The 18342-nt window shown below is 35.1% G+C and overlaps 1 protein-coding gene across 3 annotated transcripts in view; it reads right to left on the reverse strand.

Annotated features, from left to right (window-relative positions):
- The window catches only part of LOC127881066 (rap1 GTPase-activating protein 1-like), a 218588-nt gene extending 200881 nt beyond the window's left edge, over nucleotides 1-17707 (reverse strand). For all 3 annotated transcript variants that reach the window (XM_052428680.1, XM_052428681.1, XM_052428678.1), the window contains exons 1-2: nucleotides 17609-17707; nucleotides 2314-2489 (exon numbers count right to left, since the gene is read on the reverse strand). The gene's annotated coding sequence lies outside the window, so the exon portion shown is untranslated. The remainder of the gene's footprint in view (nucleotides 1-2313; nucleotides 2490-17608) is intronic.
- Nucleotides 17708-18342: the final 635 nt, after the last annotated feature.

Genomic DNA, 18342 nt, shown 5'->3' on the forward strand with positions numbered 1-18342 from the left:
GTGAAACTCCACCATTGTCAGATTTTTTTCCCATAGCAACCAGAATGTTTGACGTAGGAACAAAATGAAATGACGTGCATAATCTTGATATTGTCATCCATCCATGTTTCAAGTTTCATGAAACAAGGGCTGTTTGTAAAACATACATGCTCCCCATATATGCTGTCAGTTGTAGTGGCAGCCATTGTGTGAATACGTTTTGTGTCACTGTGACCTTGACTTTTGACCTAGTGACTTGAAAATCAATAGGGGTCATCTGCCAGTCATGATCAATGTGCGTGCATCATCCTCTTATCCATATATATACTCATACCAAGTTCAATGAAATCCGCCAAAGCATTTCCAAGATATGTATATACTCATACCAAGTTTCAATGAAATTTGCCAAAGCACTTCCAAGTTATCATCCAGAAACCATTTTACTGTTTCAAGTCACTGTGACCTTGACCTAGTGACCTGAAAATCAATAGGGGTCATCTGCCAGTCATGATTCATGTACCTATGAAGTTTCATGATCCTAGGTTTAAGCTTTCTTGAGTTATCATCCGGAAACCATTTTACTGTTTCGAGTCACCGTGACCTCGACCTTTGACCTAGTGACCTGAAAATCAATATGGGTCATCTGCGAGTCATGATCAATGTACCTATGAAGTTTCATGATCCTAGGCCTAAGCGTTCTTGAGTTATCATCCAGATACCATTTTACTATTTTGAGTCACTGTGACCTTGAACTTTGACCTAGTGACCTGAAAATCAATAGGGGTCATCTGCCATTCATGATCAATGTACCTATGTAGTTAAATGATCCTAGGCGTAAGCGTTCTTGAGTTATCATCCAGAAACCATCTGGTGGATGGACGGACCGACCGATCTACCAACATGAGCAAAACAATATACCCCTCTTCTTCCAAGGAGGGCATAAAAATATGAAGAACGTTTAAAGCTATCGCAGGATTCAGAAAAGTGTGACAGACAGACTGACAGACACACAGAGTGCAAACCATAAGTCCCCTCCTGTTTCACAGGTAGAGGACAATAAAGACAGCACAAATACAACAGGGTCAATTTTTGACAAATCATGGCCAACAAGGGACAACATTGTCACAAAACCAGATTTTCAATTTGAAAACAAAGTCTGATATAGGATGACAACTCAAACTGAACTGATTGTTTATAATTAACCCCCTTTGTTTTAAAATAAATCTCATTTTAGTTGTGGCGACCTTGACCTTGGAGATATTGACGTAATTCGTTCGTGCGACACACCGTCCAATGATGGTGAACAAATGTGCCAAATGATTTTAAAATCTCACAATGAACGACAAAGTTATGGCCCGGACAAGCTTATTCCGCCCGCCCGCCCACATTCGCAAATCTAATAACCAGTTTTTTCCTTCGGAAAACCTGGTTAAAAACTCTGTAGTTTCAAAACTTACATGTATGTGAAAAGCAGATGAACACTATTGCACCTAGAGAGGGGCTACAATTGCCAATTCAAGGGTCATAACTGATTTGTTCATTAAGGTGATTCAGTGATAATTAAATATTACAGTTATTATTTAAAAAAAATTTCATCAAGTTTGAATAATACCAGATGAAATATTGTGGATTGAGAGAGTTAAAAGGCTTACTTTTAGTTTATTTAATGAGCTTTAAATAAACAATTGAATAATATAAGATGAAATCTTATGGATTGAGAGAGTTAAAAGGTTAACTTATAGTTTATTTAATGAGCTTCAACTTAACAATTCCTGATGACTTTATTGAACTTGACCAAGATATCTCAACAAGTACACCAAACTAATCCAATATATCCACCACCACTGGGGGGAGTGGGAAGGAGAGGGGTTTACTGCTCTTGCTTGCCTACCAGTATTTATTCAGAAGTCACAATTTTCAGATCCAATCTTTCCATATTTACCACTCATCTCTGCATGCTGCTAAGGTCAGGGAAGCTGAGCATCTGGTTTACATGGCTTCCATTGTTGTAATTATAGAAACCATCTGGTCATGATGGTGTTTGTAAACCATTTTAATTTGCAATCATATGAATTCCCAGTTTGCATACAGTTGGTACACGCTTCTGACCTGGGTATAATCCCTACTCCCAGGTATTTGAGCTTAGTTGGTAGTTATCATATTGGACAGGTGAGGTTTCCTTTGGGTTCTCCACCCCCCCCCCCATAGCATAAGACAATACAAAAATTGAATTTCTTTCAGTTAAAACAAAATAGCACCAGGCAAGGAAACCCCTTAATACCTTCAAAACACACATACATTTAAAATCATTTCCCAAAACTTAACCAAATTTACCACAAATTCCTTGATGTTGTTATGGTCATGGAAGCTGGGCACCTGATTTCCATGGAAACCATTGGTGTAACCATAGCAGCCATCTGGTCCTGACCGTCTGCTTCTGTGACAGTGGGCAGAGTGCGACTGCAGTCGTCTCTGGTAGCTCTTGATTACCTCGTGGAATCCGTTCTCCACTGAAATGAAAACAGGAACACAGGTAAGCTGCATGTTACAAAAAAGGGGCTTAATGCATGTGCCTATAGTCTCGTTCCATATAAGCCTGTGCAGTGTCTGCACAGACTAATCAGGGACAACACTTAAAGGGATCTTTTCACGCTTTGGTAAATTGACAAAATTGAAAAAAGTTGTTTCAGATTCGCAAATTTTCGTTTTAGTTATGATATTTGTGAGGAAACAGTAATACTGAACATTTACCATGGTCTAATATAGCCATTATATGCATCTTTTGACGATTTTAAAACCTAAAAATTATAAAGCGTTGCAACGCGAAACGATTGAATAATTTGGAGAGTTCTGTTTTTGTCGTTAAATTTTGTGAAACTACGAAGATTGCTTATATAAGGTATAAAATACTCCATGTATAAGTACTCGGCGGAATAGCTCAGTAGGCTAAAGCGTTTTTACTTCAGGACTCTGGCAGGACTCCAGGGGTCACTGGTTCGAAACCTGGTCCGGGCAATGTTCTTTTCCTTTTTTTAATTTTATTCTTGATTTTTTACTGGAGCTTTTACGATCCAATGTTAACATTTATCGATATAAAGCATTTAATGAATAAGTTAAAAAATGCCAAAATCTGTGAAAAGGCCCCTTTAAGGCAAAAACTGAATTTTTACTAAGAAGATACTCCTTTAATTGATAAAAACATGAAAGCAAAAGTGTTGTCCCTAATTAGCCTGTTTGGACTGCACAGGTTAATCTAGAAAAAAACTACACACATGTATACGAACATTAATTTGGTTCCATTTGAACAGTCATTGAATTTGAACTACACGGGGCAGAGCATCAGTAACTGTTGCAGTTTGCAGTGTTCATAGCTTGCCCTTGCTGTATAACTTGTCATGTATATATTGATTATCATCCATGCACCTGATTATTTTTCACATCTCAAATTTTTGACTTGCAGATCTTTAGTTTTTGCATATTCTTCTGTAAGCAAACATTAAAAGATCCAAAAGTGTAATTGGTGACAAAATCTAATAATGCATAAAAAAATGTTAAATTGTTTTGTTTGCCAAAACGTACACTGATATTACTTCTATCACCAATGTAATTAGAAATTTGCTCTAACTTCCACACACATATAATGTTTATAAAATATTTTAATTAAACATTTGGAACTCTTCACATATGCAGTAATAACATTTTCTCCACCAACAGTGAACTTCAACAAATGATGGAACTAAATTAAGTTTCGAGTAAACAGGAAATTGATCAAACCAGAGATAAAACAAAACTCTATAAATTTTATACATATTGAGTACATTCATGGTATACATTATGGGTTATTTTTGCTATTGGTTCCTTTGTTACCAACTTACAGTAAATTATCAACTGTGACACATAAGAGCGACAAAATCTAGAGTGACAAAGGCATATAATAACAGGCTGCCGATGCTGTTTGACAAGGCTGGGCGCCATGTTGTAGTGAAAATGGTGTCCGCCTTGAGACCGGGAGGTCACGGGTTGGATCCCCTCTGTGGGAGCGTTCTTAAGATCTCGCCCAAAGACACCAAATACTGGTTCTAGTCACAGGAAATGGACTCGAAAGCACTTCAAATAAGCCTAAGGCTTGTGATGCAATCGAGGTAAAATAAATAAGTTTTTAACTCAAACTTCTGGATTGTTGTATCATTTAGTATTGTACGAAAAAAACATTGGTTGCTGTATACAGCGTACCACTATATGTGCAAAATCAGTACAAAGAAAACAACTTTAACTCTTTCAGTGCTGGAACCGAATTTTGAAGGCCTTTGCAAACAGTTTGGAACCAGATGAGACGCCACAAAATGTGGCGTCACATCAGGATCCAAACTGTTTGCTATTCTGATAGTATTCTTTGAAAAAAATCTAAGAAAATGCTAATTTTAGAAATTCAGCAGACAACATTTTAGCAGACAACAAATTTCACAGCATGCAAAGGGTAGACACAATTTTGAACTGATTTGTACTGCTTTGTAAGAGTTATCCTTCCTTATACTGGATACATGCCAGATGTGTACTTTATAAGAGACAAATAATTGTCATTTGTTTTTAATGAAATATTCAGTTATAAATGGGAGCAGCACTATTGTATGGGCAATTTGAGCATTTTGAGGAGAATTAAATAAAAAACTGGGTTGCAGTTTTATGAGAAAACTGCAATAAAAAAACAAATGATGCAAGTTTACTTCCTTTAAATATAGATCATTTTCTCAATACTATCAGCATTCACTTAAACTCTCGCTGCATAAATTATACCACACAAAAATAAGGTCAAAAGTGATCATTTTCTGCTAGGCCAAAATATCACTGAGTATATATATAACACATAAGAGTTAATAGAAATACAGGTTGCCAAGAGAGGAGAGAATAAAAAAAAATGGGCAAAACGACAGACAAATATTTGTAAGTCATGCAATTTAAGATATTCAATATCACAACTAAGTTTCCCAAATCGTCCCATAAAATACAACAAGAGGGCCTGAAAGGCCCAAAGTCGCTCACCTGAGAAAACAAGATATTATTGGGACAAATCTTCTGACCAAGTTTCACAAAGATCGGAAAATAAATGTGGCCTTTAGAGTGTTAACAAAGTTTTACAATAGCCATGTAAGGAAAAATGCCCCGCCCCCTGGCAGCCATGTTTTTCAACCAACCGGCATCATTTTTGAACTCGTCCAAGATATTATCCCGAATGAATCTTCTGACCAAGTTTTATTAAGATTGGACAATAAATATGGCCTCTAGAGTGTTAACAAGATTTTACTATAGCCATATAAGGAAAAATGCCCTGCCTTTTGGCAGCCATGTTTTTCAAGCAAAGGTTACCATTTTTTAACTCATCCAAGATATCAATAGGACAAATCTTCTAAGCAAGTTTCATGTAGATCGGAAAATAAATGTGGCCTTTAGAGTGTTAACAAGGTTTTACTATAGCCATATAAGGAAAAATGCCCCGCCCCCTGGCGGTCATGTTTTTCAACAAATCTGCATCATTTTCGAACTCGTCCAAGATATTATTGTGGCGAATCTTCTAACGAAGTTTTATGAAGATCAGACAATAAATGTGGCCTCAAGAGTGTTAACAAGATTTTACCATAGCCATATATAGCCATTTAAGGAAAAACGCCCCGCCCCTTGGCAGCCATGTTTTTCAAGCAAACGTAACCATTTTTGAACTCATTCAAGATATCATTGAAACCAATCTTCTGACCAAATTATATGAAGATTGGACAATAAATGTGGCCTCTAGAGAGTTAACAAGGCAAATGTTGACGACGCACAACGCACAACCGACGACGGACAAAAAGCGATCACAAAAGCTCACCATGAGCATGTTATGCTCTGGTGAGCAAAAAAGGTGGATGAAAATACTTGTTTATGCTGAGGGAAATCTCAGGTAAAGTTTCACAGATTGTACAATCCTACAAATTCAAGTACCTAGCTGCTGGAGATGTTTGGGGCAATTAACACCCAATTTTGTACTCTGCTTTTGCATGGAGCTAAGTGTTTAAATTCAAAGCAGATGAGCTATGAAGCACAAAAAGTATGCAGAAAGATTCCGAAGAAATCTTCAAAGTTCTTCCTTAGCTGTAATTAATATTCAAGGTGCATCTTAAGAGTGCATTGATGATTATCAAGTACTAGTGCAATAACTTTTCTCCCTAAAGTTGAAACCCACAGTTAACGTTCCACTGCCACTACATGACTAAGAAGCTATTATGATGATAAGATGAATCAAAGCGCTGAAGGCACTGAAGATGTTCGCTATTGCATAATTTAACACGCAATTCATTTTTCAAAATCAATCGCAAGTTTGAAATGAACACACGCCATTCAACTTTATAAAGTGTGTGTCATAGCGCACGGGTCGAGTTTTGTGTGTACTTTTTATCATCCTTATTATTTCATAGAAATTACTAAGACAAAATAAAAGCAACATGCTTTTTGGAATCTGAAAGCATAGAAAGTATGATGAAAATGGTAATGAGAACTTAATATAAAGAAAATTTGCAGTCACCATCATATTAAAGGAATATTTTTTCAAATATCAAATGACTATCTCACCAAGAATATAAATTCATAATGAAAGTTCTGTGTACAAAACTTTTGATTTTTGACACCATATACAAATTCAAAATATACAATAATCTTCGTATCTTGTATATGGAAGAATAAAAGTGTATAAACATTGCTGTTTATGCTTTACTTGTTACCCGAGCAGTTCACACGGTGTCAACAACGCTAACATAAACATAGGTATAAAGCACTAATGCGCTTTTAGGCGTAGCTGTTAATTTTTCAGGTCGGACCTAAAAGACCTCATGAAGAGGCCGGAAGGACCTGTAAATAAACTCTGATTTAAAAAAAAAAGGCGTAGCTGTTTCAGTTTTCATCTTAGTGACTTTTACATAACCCCAACAGACACGCATGAATATTTAGGAATATTAAATAAGCTGATTCGAGATACAACCTCTGAATTTTTTCTACATCACTGCGTATGTGCTCAATTAAAAGGATGTAGCGCTGTTCAGTGTAAGGAATTCCGTACTACCTTCTGTATAATGCTCAAACGACAAAAATTAATTGTGGCCCTGTTACAATTACGCGTTACAATCCATCTCGCAGAATTTCACTTTCGCCTCCAAGATGAGAAAACAATCATTAGCAAAATAGTAGGGTGTCACGATAAGAGAAAATCGTTTAATTATCATACCACAATGTTTGCCGTACTTGGACAGCACGTCTGGAAATCATTCCTTAATGAGTGGATAGGCTGCCATTATTAACAAGTTTGCTATTTTGAATTCAATTTTGTATCAAAAAGCATTGTTCCTAAATGTGACATTTTCAATTCGCAATGAGATTTGTAATGACCCTCGTCATGCAAAAAATGGGTCTTATTCCATATGCGACCATCATATAAATAGCCCACTCAGCTATCCCTCCTTCTGGTAAGGAGAAACATAACATATTGAGTGATTTTAAAGCGAACAACATCGCCTGTGGCCTGACTGCGCAAAAGCACATGTTGGGTTTAACAAACGCTTGCCGAAACGCATAAGACCCATTTTTGCATGACGGCGCTATTGACGTGTGATTTAATTGTGTCGAAAGAAAACTGCGTTTAAATCAAATATAAACATACGATATATTTCGATAGTGAAGAAAAATACTCATAACAAGGCATATGAGGACACATATGAAGTGCTTCCCCGTAGTATATTTTTTATTTGCTCACACTAATGTGTGGTTTGACAATGCTAACACACATTTCATGCGGTGAATAAGCAGCTTACATGAAAAACACAACACAATAGTTTAACTTTTGTTTAATTGTATTTAATTATTTAGAAAAGTAAATTGCTAACTTTATTTCAAAGTCAGCGTAATTATTACACCGACTACATTTTTAAAAAACATTTATTGTTATAAATTTTTTAATATAATATATTTAGTTGTTTTCGGTTTTAGCAATTATAAAGCATTTTCGAGGTTGCCTATAGTATGCCTGTAGTAATTGATGAACTCATATCCAACTGTCTATGTATTGAGAACTGTGAATCTAAACAAGCTAAACCTTCTACTAACCTTCTACTATTGCGTTGCTAGCACCCGTAAATACAAAAGATCGCCGCTATCTGTTGAGAACCAAAGAACGTTTTCCAGAAATACCCCCTGTAGTAGCATGAACGAGGTTATGAATCAGGTCATTCGTATTATTATTATAAATTGTTTGTTATATTCGGGTTTCGCGATTATGAAACATTTTTTTTGTTATTGTCTATCGTATCGCTGAAGTTATTGTTGAACTTATGTTCAACGTTTTATAAATTGAGAATATAAATAAGCGTCAACTTTTTCCCGAATCTCTCAATTTACGACCTGTACTACCTGAATGAGTTGTTTGTGAGAGCGCAACCTATTGCGTTTTTATCGCCCGTAAACTTTCCTTTGTTCATCGACAGGTGCATCTATTAATAGCCTCATATCATGAATGCCAAAACACCCGCGAAAATGAACCACGTGACCAAATAGGACGCTAAACGCAAATACCATGCGACTACGACCTTTATTATGTAAGAGCGCTCCGCAATTCCTTTGAAGCCGGGGCCTTGTGATGGCTATTACGCAAAGAATTGACCTCTAACTGAAGTAATTAAGCAAAGGAAACGCAGCACCTAATTGACCCATTCCTTCTAGGTGCAAAGGCAGATTGAATTTTACTAATGTATGGTTTGCCTATTATAACACACATTATTATGTAATTTAAGATCAAATTTCACAATTTTTAGAAACACCGGAGGCATTTTAAGAGATGTGTTTGTCAGAAACACAATGCCCCCTACTATGCCGCTTTGATTCAAATATTTAAGTTTTTGATTATATGCCTTAAAATAATATTGCTTCCCTTGTAAAAATGATCTGTTACTGCCAAATGATAAAAAGAAATTATCTCCCTTTAAAGCTTGATACATATCTTGGATTTTATTTTTTTACCTTTGACCTTGAGGGATGACCTTGACCTTTCACCACTCAAAATGTGCAGCTCCATGAGATACACATCCATGCCATACACATTTATGCTCCCCCCCCCCTAGCAGCCATGTTTTTCGAGGAACCAGAATCATTTTTCTAACTCAGCTGAGACATTATTACAACAAATGTTCTCACCATGTTTTATGAAGATTCTAGTATAAAAAGGACTTCTAGGGAGTTATGAAGCTTTTTCTTTATGTTGAAGTTGTGACCTAGTTTTTGACCTCACATAACCAAGTTTAAAGATTGCTTAGATTTAATTGGGAAAAATCTTCTAAGTTTCATAAAGATTGGACAGTAAGTGAGGCCTCTCGAGTCTTAATAAAGTAAATGATTTGACCACAGAAAACACACATAGTGAGAATAATTATACTGACAACAGGCGATCACAAAGGCTCATATTTAGGCACGTTGTGCTCAGGTGAGCTAAATAAACACCAAAACAACATAAATTGAAACAAAAGTGCCAAACTGTTACAAGCTACACGCCCGTTCGAAGGTTTTTGACACCATGCTCAATGCTTGAAATGCACTAAGTGACATCGAGACCTAGTTATTGACCCGGCGTGACCCATATTTGAACTTGACCTAGATATCATTTAGATGTAACATCTGACTGAATTTGGTGAAGATCAGATGAAAACTACTTCAATTAGAGAGCGGACACCATGTTAAATGCTTGAAATGCACTGTGAAACCTCGTGACCTCTTTTTGACCCGGCATGACCCATATTTGAACTTGACCTACATATTATCTAGACACAACTTCTGACCGAATTGGGTGATGATCAGATAAAAAGTACTTCAATTAGAGAGCGGACACCATGCTAAATGCTTGAAATGCACTAAGTAACCTCGTGACCTAGTTTTTGACTCGGCATGACCCATAATTGAACTTGACCTAAATATCATCTAGACACAACTTCTGACTAAATTTGGTGAAGATCGGATGAAACTACTTCAATTAGAGAGCGGACACCATGCTTAATCCTTGAAATGCACTAAGTGACCCCGTGACCTAGTTTTTGACCCGGCATGACCCATATTCAAACTTGACCTAGATATTGTCTAGACACAACTTCTGACCAAGTTTGGTGAAGATCAGATGAAAACTATTTGAATTAGAGAGTGGACACTGCTGTGAACGCCGCCAGCCACCCACCCTCCACCCGCCAAGGGTGAAACTATAATACATCCCATTTTTAAAAACGGGCGTATAACAAGCCTTCATTTACTGGAAAACAAATGTGATTATAACAGGTGGTCACACAAAAGGTTAAGATAACAATGAGGTCCTGTTCTTTGTTAGAGCTTTGATGAAAAATATGGTTAGAAATATTTTGCATTATCACTAGCTGGATGGGAGGTACATTTTATTGTGCTTACTCAGTACAGGTAAAGCAGTAATTTCTAACACTTTGTTCAACTGGTGTTTATACAAAGATAAACATTCTGATGTATGTAGGTCTACAGATTTCTTGAATGATTGAAGTATATTTTGAGATGAATTTGGGAATCTGAATAAGCATGCTACAGTTTTTAATTATTACATTTTGTTACAATATTAAGAATGTTAATTCTTACATCTTCTTCAAAGAAACTTGAACAAAAACATAAACAAACACAACTATCATATTTGAATGTATTTAAAATATTTGTAATATGAGGAATACAATTTTTTTTATGAAAAAAGTGGGCCTTTAGTAAGATTGGAAGTCAGATTCCAGTGTGTGTTTTTTGTTCTAATTCGGGGCCATAACTTTAGACGGCCACTGATTCCCAATGGATTTTTTTCGCAAAAGGGAACTTACATTTCCCTATTTATGGTATCTAAAAATTATTTTTTTTAATTTAATAATTATAAATCTCAAAATTAAGTTCATTTCCCATCCAGCTGTATACATGCTACCTTAGTAAATATAACATTTAACAAACTTTTTTTTCCCTCAATTCTTAAGTATTTGTCAGTACAAACCTCCACTACTGTAATTACTCTATGTTTTTCGGACAGTAAAAAATAATAATTTTTTTTTGTGTCCGAAAACTAAGATATGAAAAATATTCACAAAATACAGGTGTCTGAAAACTTGTAGTCGAAAATTGTCAATTGTATCAACGACTGCCAGAAATAGCACTCTCTTGTAAAATGCCATGCTGTATAGTATCAATTACAGTTATATATGTTTGCACTGCATTTCAAATAATTTTAAATGCTTTATTCATTTGACAGAAAGTTACTACAAGGTTGTTCTTTGACCAACGAGTTCAAAGATGAGCATGTGATGTACCGATACTCACTAGTATGAACCTGTAGTTAACGCAATAAAAAAGCAAACTATGAATTCTTTGTTTGTTCATTTCCGATAATTGTTGTCTATCATATTCCATTGTTCGTTAAACTTGCAATAGGGTGCATCACGCTTTGAAGCGTTTAGTATTTGTCACAGTTATTTTACTGAGAAAGGGGTAGTACTATTGCAGTAAATTGTTAATTGGCACTACCCCTGGTAATTGTCATAACGCTTATGCTATCGGGCGAAACCATTGTTTAATACCTGTTTACAAGGTTATGTACCGAATAACGCAAATGTAATGGTCCGATGCCATGTTTTATGATGTTAATCTGGTTGTAAAACCCCATGATCGAAGTGTCATTAGATTCCCTTGGACAGAAATTTGGTAAAATAGTGCTGAAAAATATACTGTCCAAAAAGTTAGAGACATTTATTAAGGTCGAAACTCGTGTGTCCGAAAATTAGGAGTCATGAAAAATAATTATTTTTGCTAAAAAACGGGTGTCCGAAAATTTAGAGTGTCCGAAAACATAGAGTAATTACGGTATTTTACCCATTTTAATCAAAACTATTTTTCCCAATCCAAAGAGATCCAGCCACATGTTTAAAATGGTACAAAAACCTCTGGATCCTTTATGGGGCAAAATCCAATCGGCTACCAATAGGCCAATTTACTCTTCCAAGACTTTTTAAACACTATTCCAGTAATACTGATATTTTACAAATAATCAATCAAAAGCATACATGCCATACATTGTGACATAAGATTGTTTGGCCTGACATTTGTTGAAAATTATGCTTGTTCTATAATTTACTATGACAGTTACAGTGTGCGCTCTGTTTTGCAAAACCATACCATATATTTTCCCTTATCGCCCACTAGTAACAACATAAGCGAGTCAAGTGTTGTTGTTAACACCTAATTAGTGATTTTTATAATACTCACATTATGCTACAGAAAATGCCTACAGTAACTTATTGACCCCAAAAGTTACTGCAAAATTCTTCCTGAAAAAAACTTACTGCTTTTTTTGCCCAATCGTTTCTGATATCTAATATTTATAGGTTATTAGATGTTTTACTGTACAATACGGAGATATATTTGGACGAGCACACAGTTTGACGTCATATTGGACGAGCCGTTAGGCGAGTCCAATATGACTTCAACTTTGTGCGAGTCCAAATATATCACGTATTGTACAGTCTTAAACGTCTAATAAGCTTTTTATTCTATATCCCTTTCTTCAGCTCTTTGTTTCATTTTAATTTTGATTTCAAAATGCTTTAATTGCATCTATGCTATTTTCAAGACAAGCGCCCGTGTGAGTCGATAATAGTACATTCGGAAACTTTTTCTCGGTAACGGCTTTTATCGTTATAAAACAATTGCTTAGTGCACTTGTACTCAAGTGTCCAATATGGAAAAATACAGACTTTTTGGATCCTGAATACCGGAATATATTGGATGATCACGTGGTACATAATGAAGAATGCCGATTGGATGAATTTATTGGATATAGAATAAAAGTATTATAAAATCTGTGTTTTAGATAAGCATGTGCAAGGAAGCATAAAAAAAGTTGATTTATTTAAATACAGACAAAACTTTCACTGATACTAACATTCACTTGTGCCCCATTTTCATAAAGTAGTTTGTACGTGTTGCATTCCATCTACTTTAATTCATTTGTGGATTGGTCATAAAAAATAAATAAGAACAGTGTCTTATGTGTTATCAGGTTACGACTCAATTGGAAATTAATGAGGTCAAACTGTACAATAGAAATAGATCTATAATCATATGAAATTTGTAGTGTATGATAGAAAAATTGAATCTGCCATCCCAGCGTTAAGGGATAAGATCATTGTTAAAGAATTGTGTTAAGGCCCATTAATTCTTTTTAAAGCTCAGATAAGAGTTTGACACAATGACATTATCATTTTTTTAAAATAAGAAAGCGGTCAAAAAAGTATGATTATTAAACATCAATGTTTTGTTCCATTATTTGGAAATTTCCAAAATTGGTTACTCAACTGTTCTCATTTGTCTTTTATTTATGTTTAAGCATTAAGCATGTCAATATACTGTTATCATATGTATATCACTATCAGCTCTCTAAAATAGTTCAGAACAGCACACAATAAAAAGTAAACACAAAATTGTTAACAGTCACTGAAACTGGTCAGTCAACAAAACTAATAGCGAGCTCGCTGAGCCGCCATAGGCGGCTCGAGAGCTCGCATAACGTTAACACGTGTATTGGACTGTAGATGTACACAGGTTGTTGTTTTGAAAAGTTTGGTACATGTATCTGCGCGCGCAACCAAACCTGATATCCGGAATATCCGAAACTGGAACTGGAAATTTTCGAAGTAAAAAGCCAGTGTCTCCTGATTGATGATAATGATAAAATAGAAAAAATGATCAAATTTACGGCTTTTAAATATTTTAAAATTCTTCTCTCTATTTATTGTTACCATATTTCGAATAAAGCATCAGCATTCTTCGTGTAAAACATTTGTCTTCATTCAGGGACTTCCCCGTTCGATGATGTCATCACAAAATTTATCCAAGTAACGAATCACCATTTTGTGTGTACATAGCAATTGTAAACACCGACCGCTACTCACATTTTTTATTAAAAATGATGACAAAACAAGTAAGTGCTATTATTTATTGGACGATTGCCATTGAGGAACAAACCCACGATTGGTTCGGCATGTACTCAGGTACCAAACTTTTTCAAACAACAACCTGCACAGTCAAATACTCGATTTCATAATCACTTCATATTGTGTTTTTCTTTCACTGACTAAGTCATGCATTACATTTAAATTTAAAGGTGGTAAATCACATTTGAGTATCATTTCAACATGACCAAACTTTATTATCTCATATTCTAGATTTCTATTCTCTTCTATTGAAAAAAATACAAGAATTTAGTTTAATTTGTATGCCTCACAAAATGGCATGATTCAAACAAATATTGCTACCTTTGACAATATCTCATAGTGAGGGTGCTCTTATTGATATCTGAGCTAACCTTTCTGGTAAAGCACATTCTAAATTAATTATTTGACAATTACTACAAATAGTGCAATGTTTATAGATACTATAAAATGTGATTGATTCAAACAATCAAAAGATGTGATCAAATGTGATTAACCATATTTAAAACATAAATTCAAATAACATATAAATAACTTTGAGGTGAGTGACATGACAGTCGCTACCTTCAGTACGGTGGCTGACTTGACAGTCTATACCTTGAGTACGGTGGGTGACGTGATAGTTGCTACCTTGAGTACGGTGGGTGACGTGACAGTCGCTAACCAAAATGACTTTTAAACAGTAGTTAGGAATATACAAATTTATTTAATCCTAGTATTTTGGTACTTATAAAATATATACTTACAAGTGTAAAATTATCCAAGTGTTATATCAATGGTATTAAATAACATGTTTTGGTGGGTGACATAATTATCACTGTTCTACCTTGCATTTATTCCTCAATTATGGTAATTTGAAATTACTTTGACTTCAAATGCTCAAAAAGGAAAATAAAACAAATATGCTGCCCGGCCCTTGTGAAACCTCAGTACAGTATGCAACATTGAGAAATCATTGATGATGCCAGTGGAAATTATAATTGAGAAGGTAGCAACAGTTGGCTGTTCAAAATTTTACATTGTAGGTTCTAGTTGACTGTTTAGTGTTTAAGGTGGTAATGCCAAGGACATACATATTAGATTAATATATTTATCCTTGGTATATACAAATCTTTGTTTGCTGCACAATTTGTTTATAGGTTCATGTTTTACGCAACTTTCACCTTCGATATATCTTCTCTTCAGGTAAACATAATTATCGAAGTATAGGTCACTTTATGGTTTAAATAATTACTGATTAAAATATTAGAGTTATTTAGTTACAAGGACTGTTCTGTTGCTCTTTTCCGCAGTTGGTATTCGAACCATATATATTTTACCTGATTTGTGCTAAAAAACAAAGTGATTTTATCTCAACTATACACAGTCGGCAAATTAAAAGCACCATTTTTACAAACAGAAGCTTGTGTGGGCTTTTCAAACATTAACTCATGTGAGCTTTTGAACTGACAATATGCTGTTCTAAATCATATCAGAATATCAATTAAATGTAATTCTTTGTAAAATTTTCCTAAGCAAGGTAATCATGCTATTATACAGCATTTCAGTTTACCTATATATTTTTCAAAAGGTCAGATAGCTTAATCGGTAGAGCAACCCAGGTCAATATCATATGATCATTATCATCAGATGGCTCATGGGTGGATTCGGGTTCGAATCCCGATCTGACCGTCGTAGGTAAACCTGTGGTTGCAAGGCTGGCAACTGATAGTGTGACAATCTGTTTTGGGCGGGGTTTTGGGCTAAAAGTTTTGTTCATCAGGTCACATGAAACCCTTTAATATGGCCCGTTTGTTATTTAATTGCTGATTAACATAATAATTAAAAGTTAATTTACTTATTTTTTATACCAGTGCCTATATTATTACCAGTCTTTACGAACTCCACGTTCTTCTGTTAGGATATGCCTTTATATATATATAATAATTTTACTTAAAGTGATATTATGGGCATCAAACAGTATAAAGGTGTCTATCGCAACCGTTGTTTATTTTTGCTGTTTTCACTTCATATACACTTATATTTGTTAATGCAGCATCAACATAATAAAACAATATCCCGGAAAGAGAAAATAATCCATTTGAATATCAACCGTACTTTCGTTTTGACAACTGACGACAGAAATGATTCGATGTACGATGTGAGTCTAAATGTAGTTTTCTTGCAGTTTCGTTCATACGACACAAAAACACAATTTTGTTTTATGGATCATTTCGGCTAAGAGGATTGGGTGAGTCATGTAAAATATCGAAAGAATAAATATTTTTTTGTAAACAACTGTTAGCAAGATGAGTTGTTGATAATTGGTCAGTTACCACATTTGAACTTACTCTTTTGACCTGTTTATTCTTTTCAGCTCAAGTCAACAGTGAAAAATGCCCATAATATCACTTTAAATATCATGTTTATTAAAGTCTTTTGTTATTTTTTTCTATTAAACATTAATCGAGCTCGCTTTGAGGCTATGCCTTATTTCATATTATACAATCTTTTAGTAGAACAGTATAGAATGCCATATTGTGCTTTTTTTCGCTATTATGAAGGAATGTGTTAAACTTAGTGTAAACAAGAAATATCTTTTTAAAAAGATATACGGCGATGATAGTACAATGAATGACATCAAGGATAGCGAATGTCTTTTTCTGTGCACTTCTTAGCTGCATCACACGCAGCACGGGATGTTACGCGGAGTTTTCGCGGCTTATTTTACATTATTGCATATTGCTGGTCATGAACCTATAGATACAAAACAGAAAACCAAAAGAAGAATGGAAATGAAATTAAAACATATGAGTCAACTGGCCACACGCAAAGTACCCCTATTTATAGGCGCGTTCTTCGAACAAATCTGTTTTAGTGGTTTGTCGGGCATTGCTATTTGATTCGATTATTAACAGTATTGAGAATCATTGCGCTCATGCTTAATACATTAGTCAATATGGTGGAATAATTATTGTTCAATTAATCAAAAATAATATGTATCATTGTATTGTTGAAAACACATTAAGAATCTATTATTGACATACCATAATTATATTGCTGAATATCTTCATTTAACATACTTCTGGTCTAAAGAAAATTCCAGGTCACCTAGTTCACGGATAGCGTCTTTATTATATAACGATTATTTACTGGCCGCGAACTCCGGTGATGACCTGTATATAAACTCCGACATTCACACTCTGACCGCGAATTGACCCGATACCTCGCGGGTTGAAATGCAATGAATTAAAGTGAGGCCTCGCTTCCACTTCTCTTTATACTTTTACATGTTGACAGGAATATGGAAGTAAGGACTAAATATGAGAACATTGCCTTTAAGTATAAACGCTTTTACGCAAGCAATCCTTAGAAAATAAAAGGTGCACGCACAAACTGTATTGATGTCGAGAATTGAGTGTGAAACTGTTCTATCTATTAAGCCTTTTCATTAGAGATAAAATTGTTTAATGCAGTAAAACAGTGTTACAAAGACGCGGATATGTTTCCAATGTTCTGGTGGTATACTCAAATCAAATATGGAATAAATGAAGTGTATTCATTCATACCTAGCCGCGGGAAATTTTATTTGAATTTTATTGGACACTTACAAAGGTCAGGTAAGGTGAAAAGCTGGCTTAATACAGCTATGCCGAAAAACAGAAAATACCAAACGCCAGCGAAAATGCACGAGATTTTCACGAAACCGGATGTTATGGAACGCAGAACTAATAATTGATTTACAAGCACATCTATGTTAAACCGGTTGAATAAATTAATCGAGTAAAGACACTGGCTCAGTGCGGCATGATTTTCTCCATAAAGTATACCCAAAGACCTATTATCTATAGGTCTTTGGTATACCCAATCTCTTCATAGATAAAGTATCCGTTGTGGTCGGAGCGAAATTGTCGCGCTAAAATTTGAATTGTATTAATTTCATGGAACATTATGGACCTTGAAATGCTGAATTATCATGTATTTCGCTCTTTTTTACGCCCTTACCGCTTCGAAGAAGACGACATCTAGCAGCCGCAATGTCCGTGCGTATGTGCATCTGTGTTTCCTTCCCGCTGTGCGCATGTCCTTTCGAAAATTATTGTCTCAGCCATTTAATTGCAAAATTTTAATAGATTTTGAAATAACTTGGAATCAATGTAAACCATCATACGACGACGTGTTGAGTGTAAAATTCGTCTTCCTACCTCACATGCACTTCTAGGTAAAATGACAAAGTTGGCATTAAAACAACTTGCCCAGACTGTTAACTTTATGATTCATTATGCAATTTATAAATACATTTCCACTAATGACCACCGCTATAGGAGACAAAGGTTGTGGTTTG

The sequence above is a fragment of the Dreissena polymorpha genome, chromosome 5, assembly GCF_020536995.1.
Source record: "Dreissena polymorpha isolate Duluth1 chromosome 5, UMN_Dpol_1.0, whole genome shotgun sequence".
In the NCBI taxonomy this organism is placed as follows: domain Eukaryota; kingdom Metazoa; phylum Mollusca; class Bivalvia; order Myida; family Dreissenidae; genus Dreissena; species Dreissena polymorpha.